Source organism: Convolutriloba macropyga, chromosome 8 (assembly GCF_964194025.1).
Source record: "Convolutriloba macropyga chromosome 8, txConMacr16.3, whole genome shotgun sequence".
In the NCBI taxonomy this organism is placed as follows: domain Eukaryota; kingdom Metazoa; phylum Xenacoelomorpha; order Acoela; family Convolutidae; genus Convolutriloba; species Convolutriloba macropyga.
In genome coordinates, this window is record NC_134475.1 from 10,731,447 (window position 1) to 10,745,727 (window position 14,281).

The 14,281-nt window shown below is 36.5% G+C and overlaps 1 protein-coding gene across 1 annotated transcript in view; it reads left to right on the forward strand.

The window, feature by feature from the left end:
• The first annotated feature begins 3,158 nt into the window (after positions 1–3,158).
• Positions 3,159–14,281, forward strand: part of LOC142343925 (cationic amino acid transporter 4-like) — a 33,727-nt gene continuing 22,604 nt past the window's right edge. The window contains exon 1 of the mRNA XM_075395324.1: positions 3,159–3,479. The gene's annotated coding sequence lies outside the window, so the exon portion shown is untranslated. The remainder of the gene's footprint in view (positions 3,480–14,281) is intronic.

Here is a 14,281-nt window from a genome sequence, read left to right on the forward strand (position 1 = left end):
CAATTTATGGCGATTTTGCAGAACTTCCTTTGTTTTTAGTTTGATTGGATGTTAGCGATTACCAGCCTAATATACATTGCAACAAGCTATCTTCTAATTGTGGGAAGCTAGTTTTCAACAGAGAACGCAATTTAATATAGATCTGTAAGTTTAATCTATATAAGTCGGGTAATCCGCTAAGTTCCGTTTATAAAAACCAGTCGCTTAGAAATGACATTTTCTTGTTGGGCATCATGGGAACAATGGTACTTATACTTAAATGGTATAGGTGATATAAAAGAGGTGGCCTAATCCCCTTGCAACAAACTTGATGTCAGTATTCCTTTGACGATAACAGTCAATGATGCAGTTTCCATGATTCCAGTTCTAATGAGAACAACACTCATGAAAAAGCCTACTCAGCTTGAGAACTTGTTTCCCTGTCTACAGTCTTTGTAGCTTATAGAGATTAGCAGGTGCTCACATCTAATGTTTTATGCAATTAGATTACCTAATTCTCAGCCTCCAAAAATAAATCTATGCATGAGCTTTCAATCATTAAGTTTCAGCTCTTTATGTATGATTTTACTCGTCTTGCTGATAAAATTTTGTTGAGCAATGATTCTAACATTTCCCCGTATGAGAAATCAAGGCTTTTTATGGCTGTTATTATAGAACAGAACAAACACCTATGATATCAGAGGCAGAGATTAACCACACAATCGATTGAATGAGCGGAACCAGATGCACGAGTTCTGCCAGTGGAAGTCTGATTTGATCCACAATATGTAGACAAGGTCAATCTGACATCTGCTTTCAGGATAAAAATTGTTGCACGGATTGCATCATGTGAACAATCACGTAATGTAGAAGAATCTCGCTCAAAACGCGTTCTAATCAAACTTAACTGGAAGCATGAGAAAAAACCAGAATGCATTGAGACAACTGATGTTTTGTTTTAAAATTTGAAAATAAAAAACTCAAGAAAAACAGCGACACAGAAAACTTTGATGCAAGAAAATCTCAAGGTTACTCACTTAATTAGAGCCGCGAATTCTCATTTTTTCAATGCAGACAGCCAGTAGTAGAACAAAAAGAACAGTAATTGAAGCAAGATTTAAAATTATTGGTAGCCAGAGATGAGTAAAAAAAACTCCAGTTGGAATCCAGACAGACGAGAGTAACAATTATGTCTTGTGCATAATACTGTCCCTTGAAAGGGGAAATCATATGTCTTAGTTGTTCAGATGGAACCCGTAAATAGAAATTGGCACAATGTTTCAAAGTCGTTTGGCAATAATATTTTCCGGAAAGTTCGAATAATAGAGCAAAACTGTTCTGCGCGAACGACGCGAATTTTGAAGTATTCGCCAGGCGGGAAACATTTTCAGTTTTAGCTGTCATGTTTGTTCCGAAGCAAATTTTTTTAAAAAATTTCTACCAGAGTTCAACACAGTATGTTAAAACTGAAGAGAGACTGAATTGAGTTTTTTCAAAGAAATATTCAAAGAACTACTCTTTTTAAAAACGCAAATGAGTTCACAAATTTCAGACTCAAATATTTTTTTTTGGATATTTGCGCACTTTTGTATTCTCCAATGTGCACATTATTCCAAAAATAATTCAATTGTTTCCAAGGTAGATAAAACAAGACTTAGTGAAGAATGAGTCTGTAAATTGTTTTCTATTTGTCTTTTCAACCATGCTGTAAAATTTTTGCCACATATCTGCTAACTATGGATATTATAATGTAAATTGTATCGTAATATTTGAAAATAAAAGACATTTTCTGAAATTTTATGCTAAAAACAACAAGAAAAAGCGAAAAATGCTCCAAATCACTTTCTATACCAAAACGTTTTGGAGTTAAGTAAAAATTTGTACTTGCACAAAAATGTAACTGCATTTTCAAATTTGGACATAAATATGTTTGCATTTCAATTTTTTTCACCTATCTTAAACCTTCCCGAACTTTTTTTGCAAGTGGAGTAAATGTAAATGAAAGAAGCGACGGTTGCACACTAATAGTTTTTATTATCATTACAGCTCGAAGAAACAATTGAATCGATCTCGCTATATGCTTGAATAAATCTTTGTGTGTATTTCTCTTTTGGATCTATTCTGTTTCCCCCCCCCCCCAACTTAGTGAGCTTAAATTTTTTATGACCCCAAGGTGCCCGTGCTATTTTCTTACATAGTAACATGCTATATAACAACATATAATTTGTAACTTGGGGTCATAAAAAACACTGTGGGGGCCGAAACAGAATAGATCCTCTCTTTTTCTCGCTACCATTTTTTTGGCTACGATAAGATGAGTCTTCAAGTTGTTCCTGAGTTTTTCAATGAGATTACTGCCGGTTCACAATCCCATCTAGTCTTAACAAATGAGGTGCCCTCAGTTGGACTATTTCATTCTTGTCTACATATCGTATCGGTGGGTCTTGTTTAGCATACTGTTCAACAATTGCTGGTCACCACTTTCCAGACCATTTTTGCAAAAATAGACTTTTTGATACTTTTGATGAATTTTGTTTCTAGAACTCATTCTTCGTACCCCATTCGGTTGTGTTAATGCAAGTTTAGGATTCACTTGGCGCGTGACAATCAGTCTACTCTCACGTTAGCTACACGTTGGAAAATATGTAATAAGTTTGCCAACGGATGGTGAGTTGCAGGATGAACGTTTGGAACAGTGCTAGGAAAATTGGCCAACAGGGCGTTTAGCCGACAAGGAAAAAAATGAGAAATTTAGCCGACAGTTTAGTCATAATTGGTAATAAAAGTCCATTATTGGTCCATAAATCAGTAGTTCGGTTGTGATAGATTCATATCTGGTCCCACGGGCCGCTGAGGCATGGCCATGGTAAAATACGGTGCGAGCATGGATAGACGTTCGTTACACTACTTGATGAAAAAACTGCGGTATATTTGTCCGCTTACGAAATAGTGTTTTAAATTGGCCAATCACAGCTTTAGAATAAGCTTTATTGCTCATTTTAGTTAAATTGTCGGTTAAATTTCTCATTGTTTGGTTGTCGGCTAAACGCTCTGTTGACCAATACGGCGGCCACCGTTTGGAACAAACTCAAAATGAATATGAAATAATGGAAACAGGAAATAATAGAATTAGCCACAGTGTGAAATGCTTGGCATATTCAGTCTCATAAACGAACAGACCCAATTGAGCAGACGTGACCGATAAAAAAATATGCAACAGATGATGAAACTATTGAAATGTTTGTTTAAAATCGATCGTTATTATCGTTTTAGTTTAGTTCGAATCAGCAATGTAATTGATAGCTATTTTCTATGAAAATTATTTTGAGGTATTTTCCCTGTTCTCGCTCCCAAATTTTTCCTGCTAATAATTTACGAACCATACAATAAGACAAATTTCTGATCTCCCCGCTCCTTGGTGAGACATTTAAATCTCATTAGTATTGATCGTCCCCAGTCATTGGATGGCACAGTTTTCAAAGAAGACTCCCTCTTAACGGGTGAGATAAAGATTGAAAAGTTTGCTTGAGTTCCAGTTGTGCCTAAAATCTCTTTCTGATTGAGATTGCCATATAGAATCTGGAGATAGACCAGCAGGCACAAACTTCTTGTATCAGCCAGAATGTTGGTTCGTTTGAGGTACCACAATTAACAGTTTTGCTCTTAATTTAATGAATCAGCAAAATAGGGAACTTTGCAAATATCTATATGCCGCAGGATCCAAGTGTTCGCTAACTGGGATGCTGGCTACTTGTTTGGTTGTTATCCATATATTTAGTTGTAATTAACTCTTTTGGGACAAGATGTTTAAATTTACCATAAATTTACCGCTGAAAAACAGACCATCTTGAAAAGTTTTCGAATCGATTAAAATTTGAACTAGATTTCATTTGAACAAGTGATTTCAAAAGGAGGAAAGGAAATAGTTAACAAAAAAAAGCTAAAAATATCAATATATCACAAAATTGTGAATTGCATTTCGTTAACTGGATCAAAATTGTAAAATATCTTGTCTCTTTTATTCCTTAATTCTATCACAGTATTTTATATAGTCAGATATTCACTGCAAGTTTAGATATTTTTTGTTTTGTGATGCAAACTCGTTCAGCATTTCTGATATCCCAATTGGATATTTTGCTGATTCTGCATTTTTTAAGAATTCAACGAAATTTCAGAGCACGAAAGTACCCGACAGATACCAGACCGGACGTTGTACCAAACTTGTGTTTAAATTCGTTGAAAGTACCTGGAAGCTGGGCCGATTTAATTGTAGGGCTACTTATTGTCTAACACCAGGCAACAACTTAGCTCATATTAAAGGTAACAGGAGGTTTGGATTAAATCTAATGCCAACAATCAGTTTAATAGCAAATAAGACCAAGATGACAATCAGAATTGGTCATTCGATTTTAATAATTTCTATGCAAAAATAATAAATAAATTGAATAGTTAGAGTTTCGATTACATTTTCTAGATGATATGTTTTATATAAATTGTTTTGTAATTGAACTCTGCAAATGATGGGAAAATGAAAATTCAGAAATTTGAATCTTCTGTTAGTAAAAGAAAACAAAATTTGCAACAGAGTTCCGAGATTACAACATAAACACATTTCGCTAACTCTGAATTAAAGATCAATGACACTTTCTGTAAGAAGAAACAACTGTTCGTAAGATTCCGGATTTGACTAGCTGAGGAAATTTCGGTATCCAACCCAAAATTGTGCCAATTCATCCCTGGTAACATTACGTAATTATGTCATCAATATTAAGATTTTGTCTTTGAGTTCTGATTTTCGCGTTTTTCCTAGATGGTATATATTCTTTAAGAAAATCTGAATTTTTTTTTAAAATTCATGTACAATCAAAGTTGTCGAGTGCATTAAAATTCTGGGAATTTTTTCACTTAAGTTTTTTCATTACTACGTTTGTTCCGTTGCTAACATTAAGATCTCATGCGAAAAAATTGAAAATGTTGAGAAAAAATAGTATAACAGAAAAGATAGTATGGATCAGAAAAGGCAAACAGGTAAATAGCATTCATGTGGAGCAAATTTTGATTTACTTGTTGTTGCTTAATGTTTTTGAGTAAAAATTTAAGGTTGTTCTCTAATGAAAATGACAAAACCATTTGTGAGCCACTTAGAAATGAAAAATCCTATTCCGTTTGAATCAGGAAGTGTTTTATGGCAACATTTGAATACTCCGTCTCGCTCCAGCTTCAGACACAAAACTCAGCTGCTATATATCAAAGAATTCTTTCCGTAACTAATATATTCCTGTGTCGTACGCGAATGAAATTGCGTACTTGATCTTGAGTTGCGTTTATGTTCTATGTCCTACTTGCGCGGCGAGTGCGCTTTACACAATTTCTAAATGAATCCGCTCAGCGAATCGCGTAAGGACTAATTGTTTACTTTACTCGATTTGTAAAGACAGTTAATGAAGAATAAGTTAAATTGAGCTACTGTACGCGAAGTGTAAAACTAAGAGAATGAAGATTAAGGCAACTGGTATTCCAGAAGTCATAACAAAACGTGAACACTAATTTCCCGCTATGGGAGATGGGAGCAACAGACTAGCATGTGAAATAACAATGACTTATACACATGCCCCTCAGGAATAAGTACACTAAATAAATTAAGTACATCGTATGATAAATTTACTGCACTAAATTAATTTATGATGTATGACATTTCTCCCGCTTCAAAAAAAATTTAAATTGCATAAAGTAAAATTTTAATAACAATATGAATAATAATAATACTTATTCACCGGTTAAATAGTATCAACAATATATTTACTGGTTATCATAGCTACTCATAATTAATAATGTATCAAGTTTAATGGATCAGAGTTTTCACATGTCTTCTTCATCAATGATTAGTTCATTTGAAGTGCTGTGGTCGGCTGGTCGTATACGGGGGTCCGTCGGTGACACCTGTCCTATGATAGGCGAGGGAAAGTTGTTTGCGATAGGTCCAACCCGCGTAGCTGTATCAACAATTGTTTGTACAACCGAAGGTTGTATCGATTCGATGTCGCCTACGCGTCGCTTCCTACGAGGTGGAGCAAAATTCGGAGGACACGAAGTAGTGGAGTCACCAGATGAATCTTCTTTATCATATCCATAATATTTAGGACTTTTTCTAGTCCGTTTGGTTGTTCTTGTCAGGGTATGGGGTAATGTTGTTGTTGGAATTGAAAGAGATGATAAGAGAGCTTCTTGTTGAGTATTTGTAGGAGGGGGTGCAATTAATACTTCTCCAGTTATAATTTGCTGTTCGGGAGCAGCCTCTGGAATTTCGGGTATTGTTTGGGGAGCGAAATTGTCTGGAACTTTAGGCATGCGTACTCGCATTGCGCGAGCAATGTTAGATTTATTTGAGGATACACCACTACCAGTTTCTCGTTTTCTATGCTTCATTTTTCGGTCGCCTTTTTGTATGCGGGTACACTCTTTGATGTGGCTAAGTATCTTAGCCTCAGTTGTTTTCTCGTGCGTGCGGGGTCCTCGGCGGTTTATGTAGTCGGTCAATTTGGTCTTTCGTTCTTCCCGAGTACCAAATTTTGCAATATCACTATTGCGTACTGTCACTTCCATCTTTCCCGGCTCGCGAATAACCGAAGTGTATTTATCGGTCTTTTGTACTACCGATCCTGGGGCCAACACCTCAGACAAGCCATCCAGATTCTTCTTGGATCTCTTATGAAGGTGTTTCTTTCTGGCAATGTTTAACCGTACGGCGTGTTCTTTCAATGGAAGTGGGCGATGCGCTTTCGTGGTGCGAAGGAAACGGGATTCATTATCAGTTGCTAGCCGTTCGCGAGTGGTGGCATCCTTTGTCGCCTTACACATATTCTGTTCAATTTCGTCGTCACTCCGGCTGTTTCCCCAGTGTTCCTCCGGCAGCAATTCATTAGGGGTTACAGTTTCTTCTTCTAAATAATGATTCAAAATTTTTTCATAACTTAAGTCAGATGATTTTGGTTGAGTACTTATATTACTAAGTGGTGTATTAGCTTTACGCCCGAAGTGAGATTCGAATGGCGAAAGCTTAGTTGTTCTATGTTTACATATGCGAAGCTGGTATATAATTGATTTTAATGCTGCTTTAATGGTGAACGAATTTACTTCTTTAATTGCGTCTTTTATACATGCCAAGCGTTGTTTAATAGTACCAATAAGTCGTTCAACTAAACCTATTGCACGATGATCGTTTTCCAGAGCTGGTATTAGTCTGATGTTATTTTTGGTACAACAATTTTTTACTTGGTTACCTACAAGACAACGGGCTTGATCTATTCTTAAGGAACGAGGAACTCCATGAGTTTGTATATAATTATCTAGGAATTTTACAACATTCGAGGCATTTGCAATATCAACCAATTCTGCAGAAGGGTATTTTGAAAATCTATCAATGCATGTTAAAATGTATATTTCATGTTCTTTTTCGTTATTAATGGGCCCTGCAAAATCTATTTATATTTCTTGGTTTGGAACTATACATGGTGTATGTGCTTTAAATTGTTTTGCGGGAAAGACAGATTTTAAAATTTTACCGATAGCAGTGCAAGATTTGCACTCTATTGCTTTGGCAAGCAAATCACGATTCATGTATGGCCACCAGCAGTGCTGAGCCATACATATCATCCCCCAGCTACCTGGGTGACTCGCATGTAAATCGTCAAAGAGGGCATCTTTGAGTGCATTCGGAATGGCCACCTTCTCGTCCATACAAACAGAATTATGCAGTCCCGAACCTCTTTTAGAACTGCGTCCTTACTTGTGAGTGATGCAATTAGACCTTTGCTAAATACTTTTCCCCCCACTCGTTCAAACGACATCACTTGGGGACTATCCGTTAGTGGGGTGCTTAAATTTGAATGCGAGGAGGATCTGCGTGGCGTACTTGTGGTTGCATTGTCGGTGAATGACACGCGAGGCGAAGCTCTGGTTGTTCGGGAGGAGAGTGATTTTCCCTTGAGAGATGAAGCTTGTTGACTCATTGTTGATGAGAGTTGAGTTTTTTCAATTAAGTTAATTGACAAAGAGGAAGACAACTGAATTTCAGGTTGAGTTTGGGCAAAAAGCACTTGATTGTTGTTTGTTAATTGAGCACGTGAATTATTTAAAGTATTTGAGTGTGGCTTACTAAAAAAGGTAGGAATTTGAGGCTGATTTTTGATTGACAAGTGAGAATGACTTAATGGAGTAAATTTGGAAGCATTTTGATAAGCGAGTGACGCTTTTCTTGTGTTTACTAGCATTTGAGACTCAATTTGTACAGGATTAGTTGTGAATGGTAGACTATGTGACGCAGATTCAGAGTGAATTGAGTAATTAGTAACTTGCTTTGCAAAAGAGTCATCTGAGGAATGCATTCTATTCTTTTGAGTAAAAAATAAAGGATTATGCCGGGCGGGTGTTAAATTGTTAAAGGAAAAGCGTACTCGCGATGCGAGATCGGAGGTGGTATTAATTAAATTAGAATTGTTAACTTTAGGAGTAGGATATGTATGAGCGAATACGGAACCATTTTGACTTGAATGTACTCTCTGGTCATGTGCACTAGTACAATTAATACTATTAGTGGAATGGAGAAATAATTTATGTTTTTGATCCGCGAATGATTTAGTATTATTAATTAAATGTACGTGCTGGGCGTGTGTGCTATACGGATGATTGAAGTTAAAGGAGGTAACATTAGAGTTGTATTTTCGCGCCGCGAGATTCGAACTATCATTTGTTAAGCGTACATGCTGGGCGGAATTTATGTCTATAAATGAGATTTGAACTAACGTTTGTTAAGCGTACACGCTGGGCGGAATTTATGTCTGAATTAGAGGTTTGTTTTGAATAGAATTTTGAACTATTGTTTCGCGGGGCGAGTAAATCATGAAATTCAGTTTGAGGATTTGGTGTTACGTAATTTATGGTTAAAGCTTGTGCTGTATTGGTGGTGGAATTTTTATGTTCACCATCAATATCACAATATAATTTATGAAGTGAATTAGCTGAGAGATTGTGTTTCCGTTGAAGTAATTGGGCATCAGAATGTATGCTCGACAATGTTGCAACTAAAAATTCCTCGTCATATTTGGAAACACTTTTTGCTGGTTGATATGGATTACGAGATATGTAATCAACTAGTCCCATTTTCGCGCCAGGTAGATGCTCTATTGAGAATTGATAAGACAAAAGACGATCAACCCATCGTGATAACCTACTATTGTAACTTTTATTTGATCGATGTTCTTTTAAAATGGAAAGTAATGCGCGGTGATCAGTGATAACAGTGAATTCTTTACCATACAAATAATTTTTTAAATATTCTATGGACCAAACTACCCCAAGAAGTTCTAATTCGTTAATACTATAACGTTCTTCACTACTGTTTAAAAATCGGGATGCAAAAGATATCGGCTTCCAACCGCCAACTGTTAGTTGTTATAGTGCCGCTCCCAATCCGGAGCGAGAAGCATCACATTTGATTCGTGTTTCAAGTTGAGGGTTATAGTGAATGTTTTCTGTATGATTTGCTATGCGAGTTTTAATGGCATTAAAAGGTAGTGTATGAGTGTCAGTCCAAATGTATTTAGTGGACTTACGAAGTAGAGGTCTTAAAGGATGGCAAAGTTGAGCTAAATTGGGAACAAATTTACTAATATAGTGGACTGAGCCGAGGAATGAGCGTAATTTTTTAAGTGTATTAGGTGGTTGTAATGACATAATAGAGGATGTTTTGGATTCGAGTGGCGAGATCCCAGATTGAGTTATATTATATCCTAACCAGGAAATTTGTTGTTTCGCAAAGTGGCATTTCGGAAGGTTAATTCGAAGGTTATCTGCATCCAATTTTTTAAGACAATCTAATACAAGTTGGAAGTGATCATCTTCTGAACCTTTGCTAACAATTAAAATGTCGTCTAAGAAACAGAATGTATTTTTAAGTCCAATCAGGGTGTAATCCATTGCCTTCTGAAACTCGGCAGGCATGTCTGTAAGACCATAGAATCCCGTCTTGAATCGATATGTGCCTGTCATGTCACCACTTACAATATTAAAATTACAATGATTAGCAGTTTCAGGGTGTAAGTTTAGTTGGCTGTATGCATATTTAAGATCAATAGTAGAGAAATATGTTTGTTCCGCTGGTTCTGTTTTGTAGTTTGTTATTATTTGTGATATCGAATCCATAAGTGTTTCAATGTTTGGCATCTGATATTTTTTCTTGTGTATTGCTTTGTTAAGAGTTTTAGAATCTAGTGGTAACTTTATGGTTTGATCTCGTTTGACTGTGATTACAATAGGTGAAATAAAATATTGGTCAGAACAGTTATTCAGTTTTTCTATATGTCCCTCTACAAGAAGTTTTTTAATTTCATTATTTACTCGTTCTTGTAAATTAATGGGTACTCTTCTACCCTTTTGATGTTTTGGCTGAAAATTTCGATGGAATTTAGAATTGACAATGTGTATTTTTGAGCGACCAATACGTGTAATAAGTTGAGGAAATTGTTGTGCGATACGTGTTTTAAATGGACATTGAGATGTGATAGTGTTGACCATACTACCTTCATGTTTTGGGATTTGAGTTACTGAGATTCCGAGAGCGTCAAATAGATCTCTACCCACTAGTGGTTTTAGCCCATTACGGACTACTACAAATTCAGCTTCTTCAAGTCGCCATTCATTGCTTGCAATTGGTGCCTGTATCATACCCGTCACGTTTATGGGTTCGTTTGAAAATGTTTTGAGTTCCTGGGGAGGCGCTATCATCAGCCAACGAGCAAGGGGAGAATTTTCCACAATTTCCGAAGCAAGAGACTCGGGCAAAATACTGCATACACTGCCTGAATCAATGAGAAGTCCAACGTGGGTGTTACAAATTTGTAAGATGGTGTTCTTTGGTTCGATCTGTATTGCGTTACTTGCGATGCTAGCGACCATATTGTCATCTGAGTTATCGTAGTCCGATTCGCATTGCGGGTTATAATTCATATTTTGTATAGCGTTTACCGTTTGGTCAGTTGTAGTTTGTTCAACGGAGTTAACATTAGAGCGACTAGATTTGTTTGACGAGGACTTCGCTTTTCTGCACACTCGCGAAAAATGGTTTTGGAGGCCACAATTATTGCAAGTCTTGCCTCTCGCAATACACTTGACTTTATGATTAGCTGACCAAGTTAAGCCACAGTTCCTGCAGAGTTGGTTTGGTGATCGAGGAAAGCTAGATGTAGTCGGCCGTTGATTCGGTGGTCGAAAAGATCGTTGAGGAATTATTGCATTAACTTGCGGAGCAGATTGCGAGTTTGTAATTTGTAGTTGGTTTCTTTGACCTAGTTCCATATTTCAGGCCAAACGTAATGCTTGGGCTGGTTCTAAAGTTTCTCGCAACAATTCTCGTTGAATTTCTGAATCTAACATATTTGCAATAAATAAATCTCTGAAGAGGGTGTCTTCTTGACTTCCGAGCTCACAATTCTCAGAAAGTTCTTTCAATTTTCCGAAGAAATGTTCGATGGACTCTCCTCTTGTCTGTTTCGTGGTGAGAAGTACATAACTATCAAATGTGATTTTGCGCTGACGACTAAATGCTGTTTCCATGATTGTCCAAAGTTCTGCTGTTGAGAGACTGTCCATCTTGAGGTGTGGGTTTTGGCTACAAACAATTCGACGTCCTTCAGTGCCCAAACTGAGGTATAGCATTGACACAGTCATTCGATCGGCCTGTGCCCATTGTTTGTCTCCGCACATTATTCCTATCTCCAGTTGTCTCTGACACCGATTTTCCCAGTTCATTTTTGATTGAGCGTTCCTCGCCAATCTTTCCCTTTCCGATTGTGCCGATGATCCTGTTATCGTAACCGCATAGATCGGTTCAAGTGGTAGTTGCACTGTTTCGGGTTTTGGTTCCAACAAAGTGTCTATTGTAATATTTTCCTTCGCAAGAAGAGCTAACTTGGCCTGCATCTGCCACTTTTCCCATTTCAGCGGCAGGTCTACACTAGGTTTATCCCAAAATGGCTCAATGCCAAGTGGAGTCCGTTTCTGAGCTGCTGGCTGCGCCATTTCGTACGCGAATGAAATTGCGTACTTGATCTTGAGTCGCGAGTTGAAATTATGTTCTATGTCCTACTTGCGCGGCGAGTGCGCTTTACACAATTTTTAAATGAATCCGCTTAGCGAATCGCGTAAGGACTAATTGTTTACTTTACTCGAATTGTAAAGACAGTTAATGAAGAATAAGTTAAATTGAGCAACTGTACGCGAAGTGCAAAACTAAGAGAATGAAGATTAAGGCAACTGGTATTCCAGAAGTCATAACAAAACGTGAACACTAATTTCCCGCTATGGGAGATGGGAGCAACAGACTAGCATGTGAAATAACAATGACTTATACACATGCCCCTCAGGAATAAGTACACTAAATAAATTAAGTACATCGTATGATAAATTTACTGCACTAAATTAATTTATGATGTATGACATCCTGCTTGAGCTGTAATTTTCTCATCTTAGGTTCTCGGCAAATTGCCTAAATTGCCTAAAACTCAATTTTCCAGCAAAAGCAAAATTTTATGTGGCCTGGTAAGAAACAATTTTTTTAATCCATACCCAAAAAACAATGAGAGGATAACAGAAAAAAATCGCTTCAAATGCCTTATACCTCAAAGTAAATCAAGTGAAATTCAAAAAAAGTAATATTCTTCATAAGAAAGTGAAAACGTAGATTCAAAACAAACTGTTTAGAATAGTCCTAATAAATCTAGATAAAAACTCTCGTTGTATAAAGATTTTTTTCTTGTTATAGGTCGTGCTGGTTACTGAAATGGTATAAATTGTACAAAATTAGGAGAAAGTGGGCCATCATCAAAACTACCTAGACCAAACTGACCTCCGATAACTTTTCTCATAGCTTCGTGCTTAGTGGACCCCTGCTTAGTACGCGTACAACTTTTGCGCCACCAGATGCACGTAATAATTTGCAAGCAGTAACTTGCTATATAACAACAAATAAACTGTTTTTAGAGGCACAAAAAATACGGGAGCGGTGGTTGGGGCTGAGCAGAATAGATTCCCTTTTTCTTGTCACAAAACAAGAGCTGTCAAATATTGTGATATCTAATTTTGGATTTGACTATTTATTACAACAATTCTTTGTTTTCTGGTCCTCATCTGTAACTAAACAACTTATCGGTAAGTCTGAGGACCATTTCATTAAATACTTTTTACCAAATTTCTTCGTAGTCTATTTAAACACAAAAAATTAATTGAACAAGAAAGCTAGTCCGACAATATATAAAGTGCAAAAATGATTTTTTTACTTGAAACTTTCTTTTAAAACTCTCTGAAAGCTTGGAGATAAAACGAACGAAATGGAGCATCGAATTACGGCTGAGTTATAAGAACGATTAGTAGAAGATATTCATGTTGTAGTATTAAAAGTAGTGAATAGATAAATAATCCGGCATATGAAACGAGTATATTGAGGTCTTATGTATCACTACTTTCAACACGCGACCACAAAATTAGCGCGCTTATGCTGACAACGTAATATCATTTGAGCTTTTACTTTTCTACTAAACAAACGAGCCTCAATTTAGGCCTATAATATCTGCGACCAGATTTAAATTGGGGTAAACATACGTCGGCACTGTTCAGACTGTTCAATTTCCTTGCTCTTGAATTTACATCAATCATTTTTTGTCCTAATCAAATCTCAAAATTGACTTTCTCCAGAATTTTTGTTGCATAGAAATAGGGCTCATTATCAATTCCCTATTTGAAGACATTTGCTACCGTAATTGTTGGAAAAGTTTTGCTTATCAATTCAATGGTTTAGTTTTTTTCATATCTTAGCAAAAGATGTTCATTGAACAAAAATTCCTAAGCAAAAAATGTGCTGGTGAGAAGTGCCTATAGCCCGCAAATGGAGTTAGAGATTACGAACAAAATGTTCTTTTACAGTTTAAATGAACTATCTGAGTTTTACTAATTTGTGGTTAACATTTTTTCCCTGATTTTTCTGATTTTTTTCCCTGCTTTAAATGATCAAACCGAGATTTTGAAAACGATCAGGTCGTTTTAAAGGTTACGTCAGAAGAAGAAGATTTAAATTGAAGGAGAAGAAAAACTAAACTGAACTTTGACTAGCTGTCTGTCGTTTTTGTAATTACTAACCAACTTCAAAGTACGCCAATTTTTCACGTTTTAAACATTACCTGCAAATCTGATGAAACGATGTTGTTGTTTTAAAGGTTACTACGTCAGATAAAGATTTAAATTGAAGAAGAAG